The sequence below is a fragment of the Hemibagrus wyckioides genome, linkage group LG08 (genome assembly GCF_019097595.1).
Source record: "Hemibagrus wyckioides isolate EC202008001 linkage group LG08, SWU_Hwy_1.0, whole genome shotgun sequence".
NCBI lineage: Eukaryota > Metazoa > Chordata > Actinopteri > Siluriformes > Bagridae > Hemibagrus > Hemibagrus wyckioides.
In genome coordinates, this window is record NC_080717.1 from 17,557,569 (window position 1) to 17,574,261 (window position 16,693).

Sequence of the window (16,693 nt, forward strand, 5' to 3'; positions counted from 1 at the left end):
GTGAAGTGCAGTCGATTTTCTGAGCGTACGACTATGATGATTGCTAAAAATTAGAGCAGATTCTAATCAAGGTGATGTAAGACCTGGTTTAGTAAATCAGATATGTCTTACATATTTAAATTTTCGCACCAGCATTTCTGTGTTAGGTTTGATATTATTCTGTTGGCGTGGATTCAGTAGCCCACAGTAGAATATGTATCCCATTTATATGTCTGGTCATTGTCAAGTGCTTTTAAGTGTTGTTTTTTTTTTTTTTTTTTTTCATTCTACTGTTCACATTTGAGCTCCAAACACCCACAAGAGTCAGTATTATATCATTCTCATCACACTCCATGTCTTCATGTTTTATGGAGTATCAGCGGCTGCATTGTGCCAATAACCTCAGCCTTTTGATGAGTTTATCCGAAGTGCGCAGCGTGTGATTTTGCGGATATTTTATTTAATAGGACCAAAATGCTACTCTGTTCTCCTGCATTTTTAACCACGACCAGCCTCGAAGCTTTCACTCACTTTCAAAGACAGAGTCAATGAAGGAGCTTCCGTTCTTTGTTATTCCTTGTTTTGTTATGATGCTTTCACATTTCCACCTTCCTTCTTTCCTTCCACCCCCCCCCCTTCTTCTCAGAGCATTCTCTAGAGCTCTGTAGCCCCGGTTTGGTTTGGTGGCTTAAATATCAGATGAAGCATTGTGACCCAAATTCAGAAAGCTTTATTGATCACACCAGGCTTTTGGATTGGCACCAAACACTGCAACATATCTGTCTCTGTTTCTTTTTCTTTTTTTTTTTCCTGCATCTGGCTTTGTTTCTGTCTCTTATGTTCTCACAGCTTATGCTCTCTTTACTAATCCCCTCAAAACTGTTATGCTGTCAGTGAGTTTAGGAGAAGAGGGGAACTGAAGGATCAAGTAGGAGAAATATCGTTTTAACCATTATCCACTGAAAAACAGGAATATGTGGTCAGTCAATTAAACATAAAAGTCATTTGTAGTGTTATACTACATATCAGTTTCTCAAGTTTCTCATCTCAGTTTCTCATGATTCCATTGCTTAAACTAAACTTAAACAAATTTCTAATTACTAGATTGAATGATGTAGAGTGAGCATGATCAGTTGATTTATATTAACAGAAACCAATTAGCTCGTGAAACCTCATGAGGATGGTTGGTGCTGATCATTTTAACTATAATAGTAAATTTAGGCTGTTAAAACTCCAGCATTGTGGGTTCGATTCTCAGTTCGGGTGTGAGCTTGGTGTTTGAATTTTTTCTGGGTTTTAAAAATACACACGCAAATCATGTTGGATGTATGCTAACTAATTGTGTTAATGTTGCACAGTTCAAAAATGTTGACCTGATGTACAGATTTAAATTAAGTAAATTTAATAAGCTTGTTCGTAAAGACTTCTCTTAACCAACGTAACAGTTTTTGAAATCTTTGCATTTGATTGAGCGTTCCTGTTTGAAGCTTCTTGAGGGATCTGCTAACACATTCCCTCTATTTTGAATTGTAGCATTTTCAGAGCAGCCTACATTTGTCTTATTTATAAAAACTGAGCAGTTGAGGATTAAGGGCCTTGCTCAAGAGCCCAGCAGTGGCAGCTTGGCAGTCTGGTATCTAAACTTGCATCCTTTCAGTCACTAGTCCAACATTGATCTACCACTGCTCCATGGTATAGTGATTTTTAAGTGAGCATGCAGCTTCCTCAGTGTTTTGTTAGTGAGCCACTACACCTCCAGAAGGTTCAGCGGTGAGGGTTGGCATCCCGGGTTCACACCATTTGGTCCCGGATCCTTCCTCTTCATCCACAGCCACTTTCTTTTTTTCTCATCGACTTTGTGGACAGGGCTTTGATGTCTTGATGATGGGTCTGACCTTGCGCTCCCATCTCTTTTGGGAAGCCTGGTTGTTCACATGACTACAAATCCTTTGCACTCAACTACTTGTTTGGCATTCAGCACAAGCTCAAAGTTATTAACTTTCTTGTGCTCACAGGCCCCATCTTTAGCATCTACCCAGGTCTATAATATACATGACGAACAGATAGGAAGACCACAGTACGAGGTCTAGCATGATATTTGTTGAAACCACAGCATTTTTGCTAGTAAAGCGCTTCTGTCTCAGAATCGGTCATCTTCAAGTCCAGTTGCCCAGAGCCTGAATGATTCTGCCTTTCCTGATAAATGTTAAACAATGTGATTTACAGGACACAGGGGTAGGTCTGTTGTTAAACTGGCATGTTTTGAGCACTCTCAATAGAATTTACAGAGCAGTTAAAGGATCGTAATTGATTTAGAAACGTATTGAAGAGTAGTTACTGACTTTTAATGTCTTTTGATCCTTCTGTTCCCTGATGCAAACTGAAGCCTGGCCACTAATGAGCTTGCTTTCTCTGAGAAAGCCCACAACAGCTAACACAGATAAATGGGCCTGCCACCTTTGTCCAGAATATCTGTCTAGACCAGAGCTGTCAAACCTGCATGTGCATAACTGCATGTTATATATATATATATTATAAGGTTATATTCTGACCAACCAAATTCATAATAATTTTTTTTTAATTGGAATTGTAATGTAACCTTTAAAACCCAAACTAAACTTGTGTGTGTGCCCATGTGTGTTTTCCCATTTGTGTGTGTATTCCAGTGTGGGTGTGCCAGTGTGTGTATGTGCATGTCCGTGTGTGCATGCCTGTGTGTGTGTATGTGTGTGTGTGTGTGTGTGTGTGTGCACACATACATGCCTGTGTACATGCTTGTGTGTGTGTTTCTGTGTCTAGATGCAACTGTATGTTGAGGAGACTAAGTGTTCCAGGAATCAAGCTAGTTTTCTTTCTCTCTCTCTCTCTCTCTCTCTCTCTCTCTCTCTCTCTCTCTCTCCATCTAGAAACATTAGAACATTAGCTGGGAGACCATTATTAAGGCTTCCTCTTGATCTACAGGCTTGTTTGATGTTGCACAGATGAGAGGTATATAATTACTCAATTCTTCATAGCCACAACAAGGGAATGTGCTCATTTACCATATCTGCAAAGCAGACAAGGAAGCAAACAGGACAGAACCTATTTGTGTTCAGGTTCACGTCTTCCTTGAATGCTTACCTAATCCATTAAAGGAACAGAAATTTCAGACATTTCTAAAAGCTTCCTCCTGAAAGACAAATAATGGTTGCAATGAAAACACTGACAAGCCTTGTCTTCTTTCCCTGTGAACAAGTGACTCTTAGTCATCTCAGTCACCTGCTGACACAATGGTCTGCAGTGTCCTTTTTTGTTTCAACAAAAGAAAGAAAAACCTCCTTGTGCCTTTTATTACACAAGTAAACCTTTGGACCATAAGTTCTTCCATTTGTCACATATATTTCTTGGTGGCATGACCCATAATAATGCTGAAATATTAACTTGCTACTTGTTCACAAACCCTGCTGCCTTCTGCATATTAGCCAGGGATGCATTCAGACAACTAGTGAGATAAATTTAATACCATTCTATCTGGGTGGCTCTAGTTCCAACAGTGGCAGCTTGGTAGTCCTGGAATTTGAACCCCCAACCTTCTGATCAGTAATCAGTAATTCGACACACTTCCTTGGTAGGTTTCCACTGGGCACACTGGTGTCCTCTCAGCTCCTGTAAGCAAGCATACTTAATGGTATACTGGATCTTATTTACTGTCATGAATAAATTGAATAAATAAATCACTGAAGTAGCATTGAAGTATAAACCCAGGCCCTTTTAATAGTGTAGACATAAAGATCCCAATATAATCACTGGACCCTGTATGTTTTGAAAAGAAATCACTGTAAAGTACCCTTATGAATTGAGCCAGCTGAGATAATGCGAGTGGAGTTGAATTGAGTTAGCTAGTAAGCTCACATTTCACTTTACATCAACTTTTATTTCAGCTCATTGTTCCACTGCTTAAAAAGACAACATCCTCACTTTGCTGAGTTGACCTTCTCTGGAGAGCATTCTTTTTAAGAGTTATTGTGAACTTTCTCAAAGCCGCAGCTATAAGTCTCTGTACGTCTTGCTAGCTTTAAAGAAGCAATGCATTCATCTTTGCCTTCGGGCTGTGGTTTTTCTCTGTTTTGGAAAATTCACCACAAGGCATATATGGTTTGTTTGAGCATAGCTCATGCAAGGAGGACTCTGATGAAGTCTGATGTGTGTACTTTTGGTCACCAGTTCATATGGTCTACTCTTAAAAGAAGTATAGTTTGCTGGGGAAAATGCTGGAGAAATGTTTCCCTTCTGAGTCAAGAGTCTGTTGGAGGGACCAGGAGGGACCTGGATAAAGCAGGTGGAGCAGCTTAATGAGATGAGAATTTAGAGCAGCACTTGCCACTAACAAGGATGAGAAGATGTTCAACCTTGGCATTAACAAGCACGGTCTGTTGAAAGAGAAATCAGGATATGCAAACAGCACATCTTGTCATTTTGGCTGCTCGAGTAGATAATTTCTTCTCCGTGCTGCTTCGTACTGCTGCACAAAAGTTGGATGTAGTTGGATTTATTTCCTACCTCTGGTCCTAAACATTTGTGCAGTTACTTTCAGCGACTTACGGAAGTGCTTTATATTCATTTTTGATTGAAGACAGAGAGCGACTCGGCTGATGGAAGACATTCACTCTACCACTTGGATGCCATGATGGAGAAGACTCTTGATGCAGGTCTTTATTGGTGGGTTAAGTCAAATTGAGCTAGTGGCATGGAGGGAATGTGGTACAAAACGGGGTTTGATAGACTCACCTAAACTTAAGTATCTTTTTTTTAACTACAGAAATAGATGTTCTCACAAAAATGCATTTGTTTATTAATTAATGTTGTGATAATTTCATTTCACATTGAGATTTTTTACACAATTTCATCTTTACAGTAAAGTTATTTGTTGCATTGGTCATATGATACAAGCTGGCCACTGATCTAGAACTTGTCTCTGTCTCACTGTATGGTACTGGTTGATGATATTTCTTTCCTGGATAAATGCCAATTAATTATTGGACTAATGAACTGATACAGAATACTGAATGCTGGCTAATATTGGCGATATTCAGTATAACCACATGATCATAAGTCTGATCTTGCTTTTATATAACAGTTCTATAAACAAAAGTAACTGATATTTTGGACACAACATGGCCGAATATTGATGTTTATTTCTATAGCATGTCGGTTATCTAGCTCACATCAATTTTTATTTGTCATTTAAGCAGTTTCTAGTGAAACTGGTGTCCCTTCTTCCTTTTCATCTTCATATATTCCTGAAAAGTAGCTTTTGCCATAATGTTGTAAACAATACTGTAGAACTTGGAAGTGGACTTTTATGTGAGGTTATTTTAAATATAAATAAGCGCTCTTGGAACACTTGTCCAGTCAATTTAGTGGAGTAGAACAAATTGGTGTATAAAAGGCTTTAACTCAGAACTGAACTGAGCTTCCACAAAGTGTGTTCTCTCCTGAAAGCTTGGTGCTGTTATAAACCTGCTCAGCTAATGTGATTTTTTATTTCCCTCCCTTCTGCGCTCTCTCTCTCTCTCTCTCTCTCTCTCTCTCTCTCCATCCACATCTTCCCTTTTTTCTCTCAGAACTTCACTTTTTAGCCTTTTGATCATTTCAGCATCTCTCCTGTTATTCTCTCACTTTCTCTGCTTCCTTCTCTTTTTTCCCCACAAAAACACACAATCACTCGCACACCATCAATAGTCTCTTCAGTCACTTTACGACCATGCAGCAGCAGGATCTGCGTCATCCGGTGATGTGGGTTTGATTTTGTTGTTGTTGTTGTTGTGTGGGGTTTTTATTTTTATTTTTTTTGCTTTTTTATTTTTTATTTTTTTTGGTCTGCCCTCCATTATTTTGCCCTCTCTATTTTTTTTGTATGGAGATGGATGGCATTCCTGTGGATTTCTTTTACTTTTTTTCTTTGAATAGCAAAATGAAAATGTTGAATCCTCTTCCCTTCTCTGCCCCCAAATCTTTATCACAGTCCCTGCAAATCCCTTGAACGGAACTGCAGATATATGTAGGAGAGGAAAAGTGTCCCAGCATGCACTGTGCGTTCAATTCTCTTTCTCACTGACTGCGCAGTAGAGGACTAGAAATGAATTACCTGCAGACTGTGCACAGGACAGGTTTTGTGGAAAACATACACACACACACACACACTCACACACACAAAGTCGGTTGTATCCCAACACATTCTAGTTAATGTTCTTACTGTGAGTAATAACTAGAGAAATTGCAAGTGTACTAGCATCTAAACATTTTTAGTGCCTGGCCTCTTGTCCTGCTTAATGTACATAGCTTTCAGCATATAGTAAGACGTTCTATGCACAAAATAGGCCAGTCTATTCTAGTAGAGGGGTGAAAAATCTATTCACTAAGCCAGCTGAACAATAGTTTCTTGTGCTCCTTATATTCCTCTTTGCAGATTAAGTATTTCTTAAAATGTATTGAATCTAATATTAGATACTTTTCAGAAACATGCATATAGTCTCCTTTGAAAGTATTTGAACAGCAAGGACAGTACTTCTATTTTTTTTTTTCTACAGTGAAGACAGTTGGGTTTGAGAGCAGAAGATGAATGATCTAATGGATCGAAATTTCATTTTTCAAATCCTGGTCTTTACATCTAGATGTGTTAAACAACTCAGAACATGGCACCTTCAGTGACAAATCACCCAATTTTAGGTGAGGAAATGTATTGGAACAAGTAGTCCTAAAGTAAATTAAAGCAAATGACACTTAATATCGGGTTGCTTGCCCCTTGCTTCAATAACAGCATCGAGACAGAGACCCAGTGACATCATCAAACTGGTTCATCTTTCTTTTGTGGTGCTTTTCCAGGCTTATACCTCGTTTTCTTTCAGTTGTTGTTTGTTTAGGGAGGTTTCTCCCTTCAGTCTCCTCTTCATGAGGAAAATGCTGCTCAGCTGTTTTAAGGATCTAGTGATTGACTTCAGTCTAAACCAAACGCCACCCCACCCCACCCCACCCACCCCTGATGAAGTACCATGTTGTGTTGGCAGTGTGTTTTGGCTCATCATCTTGCTGCATGATGAAGTTCCTCCTCCCAATTAGATTGATGCATTTCTCTGTAAATTGGCAAACAGTATGTTTCTGTAGACTTCTGAACTCATTCTGCTGCTACATCATCAATAATGATTAATGATCCTCTTCCAGAAGCAGTCATGCAAACCCAACCCAAGCTATGACACTACCTTCACTGTGCTTGACTGATGCGCTTGTATGCTTTAGCTCATGAGCAGATCCTTTCTTTGGCCTTTTCAGCACTTTTCAGGTTCCAGAATTTTTATGGTTCATCTTTGTATTTCTTTGTGATGTCCAGTCTGGACTTTTGATTCTTAGGGGTAATGAGTGGTTTGTATCTTGTAGAGGTTGTTGGTTTTCTTCATCTTTTACAAAGTTTCTGGCATCAGCTTCTGTTTTCTTTGGTCAGCCAGTTCAATGTGTGGTTGTTAGTACACTAGTGGTTTTCTTCATATTGTTCTATTGGCTATGCCCAGTGTTTATACAGTGACTCTGATCGAGTTTCCCTTTTTCTCAGCTCGCTTTTACCATAGACATCTATTTAGTCTTTATGTTGTTTTATCCTTTTTAAAAACAAATGCAGAGGTGAAACTCAGGACTCAACCCAAGAGTGGACTTTTAGAGCTATTAATAGTTTAAACAATCAGTCTAAAAGTGCACATCTTGGCAACCAGAAACACCGGTCAGTCAAATATTAGTCCATATGTTTTATTAACATTTGAAAAATGGGCAAATTTAAACAAAAGGTGTCAAGTTGTTTAAAATATCTAGCTGTAAATATCAGGAAATTAGAGCTGAAAATAAAAGTAAACACTAACTAAAGAACATTGCAGATCTCCAAGTTCTGAATATACATCTGTTCTTGAGTGCTGGTGATAAAACCTAATTATACATGCTGTTTTGCCTGAATTCTTAACTGCCTCTCGAATCATCTTCTAATTTGATGAAAACAGCAACTGGTTATTTATTTCTTCCCTGCTGTTTTGGCTATTTTAAGGCTATGTTTCTTGCCTCATGACTCCCCCTGTCCAAAAGAGTATCCCAAGCCCAGAGAGCAAGCCCGTTCTGTTTCTAAATCCAGCATGTATCAACAATTCAATGCTTCTGGTTTTGATTGTTTTTGGAGAAGATGGCAGAAAACAGTTTGTCTTTGCTACATCATTTTATTGGTCTGAAAAGGTTGGTGTAAACTGGGCCAAAGTTGAGTTTAAGTGAACTTAGTGTGCAGTGCTGAGACATCTAATTCAAATCATGTATGCATAGCAGCACCCCTCTCTCTCTCTCTCTCTCTCTCTCTCCATAGGGAAACAATGGCATGACCAGCACAAAGCACGTTTGAGGATGATCATCTGTAGGCTCAGTTACAATTGCAGGGTAGTTTCTAACGAAACAGGACATTTCAGAGGAAAGTCCCATGTAAGAAAAAGTGCTTCTGCTTCTGAAGCTTTAGGAGGTTCTAAAGAGGACTTGATGAGGACTTTTTCCTTCTGTGTCCTTAATTCATTGCTCTGCCAGCAACAACTATCAGTGCAAACGGAGGTATCATTAATGCTCTGCTCAGTGCTGTTGAAGTGTCTCGTCACTGGAAGGAAGAAATCCATCATTCTCGTGGTAGGAAGATGTTCGACAAACCAATCAGCAAGTCTTGGTTTTTCTGATGTATAGCTGATTGCATCTCTTGCAGGATAGAAAAAAGCTCCTGCAGTGATGTATCAGGAGTAATGCGTGTTAGAAAAAAACAACTGATCCTTTAGGCTTTACAGCCTTCATCTTCTTCCTAGTCTTTGTCTTTTTCTGGTTCTTCATCTTCATCTGCTTTTTCAGCTTTTCGGTCATCTTCATCTTTTTCTTTGTCGTCTTCTTCTTTGTCATCTACTTCTTTTTCATCTTTGTCTTTATCGTCTTTCACCTTCTGTGATTTTCAGTGGCTGTACTAATAAATCACAAATTTTGGATGCCTCAGTTTTACATCTTACATCATTTTATTATTATTTTTTTATCCATAGATGAATTAAGGTTCCTTTAAAAAAAGGAAGTAATCTCGGAGGGTTCTGAGGGGATTTAGAAGTTTATAACTATAATTTTAGCAATGGTAAGTGGACACCAGAGAAATTCTCACTGTCTCTTGAAGCCAACTGAGAAAACTTAATGCCATTGTAATGGAGGAGGCTGTTATAGGGAATGAATCCACGTCAGGCTGGATTATTTTCCTGAAATATGTTATTCATCTTATTTCAGACATTTGCCAAAAATTCTAATGCTTCATTTATTAATGAATGAAAAGTCATGCTATTACTCATGGAAACAACTTACACTATATGGCCAAAAGTTTTTGAACATCTCATCTCACCCTTTGCTGATATAATAACCTCCACTTTTCTGGGAAGGCTTTCCACTAGATTTTGGAGCATGACTTTGAGTACTAATTTCTAGAGATCAGGTGCTGGAGTCTGGGGTGCAGTGTGCATTATAGATCATCCTAAAGGTGTTCATTGGGGTTGAGGTCAAAGCTTTGTGTAGGCCACATGAGTGCTTCCACTTAAATTTTGACATTCTAGACCAGGGGTATTTAGTCTTATCTGGAAAGGGCTGGAGTGGGTGCAGGTTTTCATTCCAACCAAGCAGAAGCCACATCTGAATCTACTGAAAGCCAAGATAAACTGATTAATCAGATGGAATCAGGTGTAACTACTGCTGGATTGGAATAAAAACCTGCACCCAGTTACTCTTATATTTTAGACCACTGTGTGCTTCATTTTTGTGGCAACCGATTCCACATATATGTAGGTGTGATGGTCAGGTGTCCACATATGTTTGGTTGCATTTCCTGTTATCACTTGTAGGTATTCAAAGTGTGTATTTACTCTAGTGGGGCTTGAAGAGAGATGGAAAATACTGTAAAATAAGTATTACATTTACCATTTCATTTCTTGCAATTTCTTTAAAAAATTGGGAAGGGCGATTCCTGAGGGAAAAAGTCTGAATACTTCTGATTTATATTACAGCAGCTACTATTGTTCCCTCTCCAGCCATTTGTTCTTCTCTGTTATTTTTTTTCCCCTTCTCTTTTAGACAAAATTCAACATGTCATATTACCAAGAAACCATACTGCAAAACCAGTTGGAAAACATACTGAGTGATACAAAGTTCTGACATCCTGAGACCCCGCCCATTAATGCTAAATAAGTGCCTCCCAAATGAATTTGTGTCATTGATTATTTATTTTTTTGTTATTAAACAGCAATCCATATTTAAATATGTAAAGTTATTAGCTTTAGGTTGTGTGTATTATGTGTAAAGTTAGCATAAGCATAGCTACACATGTGGACAAACTTGTTGGTACCCTTACATTAAAGAAAGAAAAACCCACAATGGTCACTGCAATAAGTGAAACTGACAAAATAATATCCATAAAAAAATTTCTGAAAATTGACCAATGAAAATCAGATATTGTTTTTGAATTGTGGTTCAACAGAAGCATTTAAAAAAAACAAAACAATGAAACAGGCCTGGACAAAAATGATGGCACCCTTAATTAATATTTTTTAATATTTTTTAATATTTTTTAACATTTTCTTGCACAACCTTTTGCGGCAATCACTGCAATCAAGCGATTTCTGTAACTCTCAATGAGACTTCTGCACCTGTTCACAGGTATTTTGGCCCACTCCTCGTGAGCAAACTGCTCCAGCTGTCTAAGGTTTGAAGGGTGCCTTCTCCAGACTGCATGATTCAGCTCTTTCCGCAGATGTTTAATAGGATTTAGATCAGGCCACTTCAGAATAGTCCAATGTTTTGTTCTTAGCAATTTTTAGGTGTTTTTTATCAGTTTCAAGTTATTTCAGTGACCATTGTGGGCTTTTCTTTATTTAATAGAAAGGTACCAACATTTTGTCCACGTGTATATAGTCAGAGCTATACTTTCTGAATCGAGATTTGTGAAACTTGAAGAAATCTTTATGCCTTAGTCTGAGACATTGTCATATTCCTAATCCTGCATGTGTATACACAATCAAACAAACACTCCTATACAGCTGGAGGGCAACTTTTATTGCTCTCCTCGTCCGTTTTTCGACATCGGTAATATTAAGGTGACATGGCACTCAATGTTATCATCCTTCTCCCAGCCTGGGTTTATTGTGTGCTCCGTGTATTTTCATCAGGCACATTTCTCTCCCCTCACATCACAAATGACTTCAGCAGCTGTTCACAATAGTCCATTATCACGCTGCCATTATACTCAACACTGCCTCCTGACAACGAGCAAAAAAAATCACTGCATTTCTAGGAGCAAGAACTAGAACACCGTTTTTATACCTTCAAGTCATCCATTTACATCTTGACATTTCTGTCAGCTTTCCTGAATGAAATCAATGTGTTTTTGTGGGAGCAAGCAGGTAGCCTTGGACTACTGCACTGTAAATCAGCCAAAAAAAAAAAAAAAGAGGGTAGTGCGATGAAGACGGAGTGTGAAAGTGCAATAAGTTTATTCCGTATTTGATTTAACTTCATACACTTTTTAAAATTTATTTTCTAGGCTTTTCCTTGTATTTCTAATACTTACCTTTTTTGTAACTACAGGCTATGCGGTATAAGCAGAACAATATGTGCAGCAATAAGAACTCCTTTTCCCAGCATGATTACCATCCATCTCCATTCATGACGCTCTGTAATGGCATTCCAAGCCCTTGAGCATTCCCACCACTGCATTTTACATTAAGAGTTTAGTAAGAAAAAAAAAAAAGAATCGTGATAAGAGATGGAAGGCAGTTAGGTATAATTAGTATCTTAAAAATGCCCCTTAGTGATCTTCAGTTATTGGTGCAAGAAGCAGCTTTGTTGTGATATTTATTTCATTCTCATTCAAAGAACAGAAGCAATTCTGACACTGTGCTTAACCCCGGGTTATCATCGTTCTCCTAAACCCGGCTATTAACCCTGAAAAGAGGAACGTTTCACATTTGGTATTTACCCAGGGTTATGAAACTCTACTCTGAAGCAGAATTTTGCAGTGTTAACCCCAAACGTGTACAGTGTAAAACAGCGTGGTGTTAGAATGGTACGGCAAGATGCTTAGCAACAGACACCAAATCGGAAATTGAACCGCGTGTACATCCTATCATGCTTTGTACAGTCTCAGAAACCTTGCGAGTTGTGTAAACAGTAGTTGCAGCATTTGAAGGGTGGGGGAGGTTTGGGAACTGTCCAAACTGGAGTGAAGAGGAGACAGTTTTATTTTTTTAGTTACATTCTGAAAAGTCTGGATGGTGCAGTCCAAAATATGTGAGGAAGAATTAGTAATTACTGGATGTTAAATATCGATGAACACCTGATTAAGTACACAACATACTTATAAAAAGGATATACAGTACGTGATATTTTACTCACTGATGTGAAAGCATGAGACAGACTGATTATTTAAAGCAGTTGTGCACTGTATTTCTCCAATTATGGTTGTTGATGCTGCAAATATGCAAATCAGAACAATAACCCCAGGGTTTAGGAATATACAGATTATGAATATCCATGATTCATTTTTAACTCTGGGTAAAGTATGAGCAGTGTGAAACGTCAAATAAAAAAACCTAGGATCTCCTTTACTCAGAGTTTACAGTCACCCAGAGTTAACTATTTCAAGTGGGAAAAGCACTGGAGTGTGTCAGAAGAGCTGATTTTGCCTGAATTTGATCTCATCTTCACATTTTTTTATTGTGTTTGCACCAAAAGTTCAGGAAGTTTGAACACTTGTTTTTGAGCACAGGAGTGGTTCTGAGAACTGATTCCTACTCTTGAAAACAATGGTCTGGGGTTTGTGCTGCATGCCAAGTACCGCTATTGATTTAACTTGTCATGCTGCTTTCTGTTGCAAGATTACTGATGGCAGGGAGATGGTTGTTACGGTCAGCAGAGGAGACAGAACGCCTTATTGAAATATCAAGCCAGACTTGACCGGATTAGAGCAGTTGTAATTAGTACTTGCACTAAAAGCACTGGAGGAAAAACACACAGCTAATTACAGGGCTGCATGGCTTACAATCTTCTTACACAACACTGACTGATGTTTGTAGGTAGTCCTATAGAGTGACATGCCATGCATCCAAAAAATGCTCTTCTTTACAGCTGAAGTGTTGCTATCCAAGCAAAATAGTAATAAAAATAGTCTATTATTTCATAAATCAGTGAGCCTAAAAGTAACATATGGAACTGTGCAAAGGAGCCACAGTTCGATGTAAACCTGTGAATAAAAGCTCCGCCCCCAAACAGGCCAAGAGTTTCTGCTGGAACCTTAAGAATGTAAACAGGCCTTCAAGGGCTCTTTAGAAGTCAATTAGTCAGTTAATTAGGACATCATTAGGACTTTATTTATTTATTTATTTATTTCAAACCTGACTTTTCTAGCAACTTAAATTTCTGCTGGTACAAGCTTACAGAAAGCTGTAGATGTTAACATTAAATGGCATTCCAGCTGGGAATATAAAACATGCCTCAAGCTACATGATCTATGCATGAAATGTATCATAATTATATTCTTAGAAAAAAGAGATCAACAAAGCCGATCATCTGATCACGTTTCCCCAGAGATTTTTTCTCGGCTCTAGGCAGAGGCCAGGAGTCAAGGCTGCTCGGAGCATGGCTTTAGAAGAGTGTTAAATGGACACCAGGGGACTGTTTGGTGTGAAGCATTCCGAAGCACTGTCTTCCCCCTGAGCGACCTATAAACTGCCAAATAAACGTTTCAGCACTTGAAGTTTCTTATGTTTTATTACAGTTTAATCACTATTATTGCTACAAACCAAATAAAAGATAAAGAACAGCAATTAAATGATGCAACCTAAATCTGTATGGAAAGTAACTGATCACTCTAACAGTTCCAAATGTGTCTGAGATCCCAGACTGTAAAAGTGCTTTATTGACACTTTCATACTTAGTGTTTATACTTATGGACAATTTAAGGCTGATTAAGGAAAATAGAAGATGTAAGTCATCTACAAATCACTTAAGCGCATTACTGTAATTTACATAAATCATTATCTATAGATTATTTGCCATTCTTACTGCAGCAAGTCTCTGGTGTATACAAACTTTCTACACAAAATCACAAATTAATTAAAAATATTTTGTGCCAGATTTTTTGTCCAATGAATGCCTTAGCTTTCTTAAAACTATATTATTATAATGATGATGATGATGATGATGATGATTATTATTATTTTTATTATTATTATATTTTTATTTATTTATTTTATTTTAATTATCTTAGTTCAATTTTCAATTTTCTAATTATCTGTCAGGAACAGCTAGACAGTTCCCTGCCAGGCCCAGAGAGGGCGCTGGCAGGTGAACCTTGGAAGCCTGCTTCTTTGTGTGTCTTTCGTTACGCCCTTCCTATTGTTCCTATCCTGATTGTGTCACCTGTATCCCATTAGCCCTAATGTCTACCCCTATAAATAGGGATCCTTGTGTTTGTGTCCTTGTCCATGATTGTTATCTGTACTGTGGTTTCTGTTGGGGTTTTGTTTGTTAAGTTCCATGTCCAAGCTAAGGTCTAGGTTTTGTTTAGTTTAGTTAACCACGCCATGTCTAGTGTTACGTTTGTTTCCCTATGTCGCATCTTAAATGTAATAAAAGCAGTGCTTCGCTGAATCCTGCGCGTGGGTCTCATTACACCGTGTGCTGGCGTGCGCACACACACCACGGGCGTCTGGGGTCGAGCCCCGCATAGGGCGGGGGTCCCAGATGTTACAGAATCATGGACCATCTTTGAGACCCAGCGGGATTCCCAGCTAGTTCCTGTATCCAGGAAGGATTTGCAGTCTGCTGGCTAGAGCCCTGGACAACCGGTGGAGGGCATCCGGCGGATCCTTTTCCCCGTTTCCCCCGGGAGGTGTCCCCATCTTTACTACGGTCGAGGACGTCGCTCCCACAGGGAATTTATAAGGAGGACGTCACTCGACTTCAGGCCATGGGGGGCACCCCCTTTTTATCGGTCCCACTGGAGGTGGGCTTCCACCATTTTCCAGCCGGGGACGCCGCTCCGCGATGTAGTTTCCGTGGAGGACGTCGCTCGGCACCACGGGTGGAAGACGCTTCCCTCCCGTCTCTTGCCATGGCCGGATGTCAACTTACCCCTGGGACCTGGGGCATCGCCGTAGACTGCATTTATGAACTACATCAGGCCTTGCACCTCCCCTCTATGAACTACATCTTCCCCTAGGCAGAGGTTGGGCGCTTCGGGAGCTGCGCCTTAGAGGAGGGGGTTATGTCAGGAACAGCTGGACAGTTCCCTGCCAGGCCCAGAGAGGGCGCTGGCAGGTGAACCTTGGAAGCCTGCTTCTTTGTGTGTCTTTTGTTACGCCCTTCCTATTGTTCCTATCCTGATTGTCACCTGTATCCCATTAGCCCTAATGTCTACCCCTATAAATAGGGATCCTTGTGTTTGTGTCCTTGTCCATGATTGTTATTTGTACCGTGGTTTCTGTTGGGGTTTTGTTTAAGTTCCATGTCCAAGCTAAGGTCTAGGTTTTGTTTTCGTTTTGTTTTATTAACCACGCCATGTCTAGTGTTACGTTTGTTTCCCTATGTCGCGTCTTTAAATGTAATAAAAGCAGTGCTTCGCTGAATCCTGCACATGGGTCTCATTACACCGTGTGCTGGCGTGCGCACACACACCACGGGCGTCTGGGGTCGAGCCCCGCATAGGGCGGGCGTCCCAGACGTTACATTATCATTAGACTTACCTATTTGTTTATAAATATCTTTTGTTTCATTTTATTATATAGTTATTTATATTATATTTATTTATTTATTTATATATATATATATATATTATACACACACACACACTATATTGCCAAAAGTATTCGCTCACCTGCCTTGACTCGCATATGAACTTAAGTGACATCCCATTCCTAATCCATAGGGTTCAATATGACATCGGTCCACCCTTTGCAGCTATAACAGCTTCAACTCTTCTGGGAAGGCTGTCCACAAGGTTTAGGAGTGTGTTTATGGGAATTTTTGACCATTCTTCCAGAAGCACATTTGTGAGGTCACACACTGATGTTGGACGAGAAGGCCTGGCTCTCAGTCTCCGCTCTAATTCATCCCAAAGGTGTTCTATCGGGTTGAGGTCAGGTTGAGGTGCAGGCCAGTGAAGTTCATCCATACCAGACTCTGTCATCCATGTCTTTATGGACCTTGCTTTGTGCCCTGGTGCACAGTCATGTTGGAAGAGGAAGGGACCAGCTCCAAACTGTTCCCACAAAGTTGGGAGCATGGAATTGTCCAAAATGTCTTGGTATGCTGAAGCATTCAGAGTTCCTTTCACTGGAACTAAGGGGCCAAGCCCAGCTCCTGAAAAACAACCCCACACCATAATCCCCCTCCACCAAACTTTACACTTGGCACAATGCAGTCAGATAAGTACCGTTCTCCTGGCAACCGCCAAACCCAGACTCATCCATCAGATTGCCAGATGGAGAAGCGCGATTCGTCACTCCAGAGAACGCGTCTCCACTGCTCTAGAGTCCAGTGGCGGCGTGCTTTACACCACTGCATCCGACGCTTTGCATTGCACTTGGTGATGTATGGCTTGGATGCAGCTGCTCGGCCATGGAAACCCATTCCATGAAGCTCTCTGCGCACT

General features: G+C 39.7%; 1 protein-coding gene across 2 annotated transcripts in view; it reads left to right on the forward strand.

Annotated features, from left to right (window-relative positions):
- Positions 1-16,693, forward strand: part of pigg (phosphatidylinositol glycan anchor biosynthesis class G) — a 139,935-nt gene that overhangs the window by 34,451 nt on the left and 88,791 nt on the right. The window lies entirely within an intron of this gene.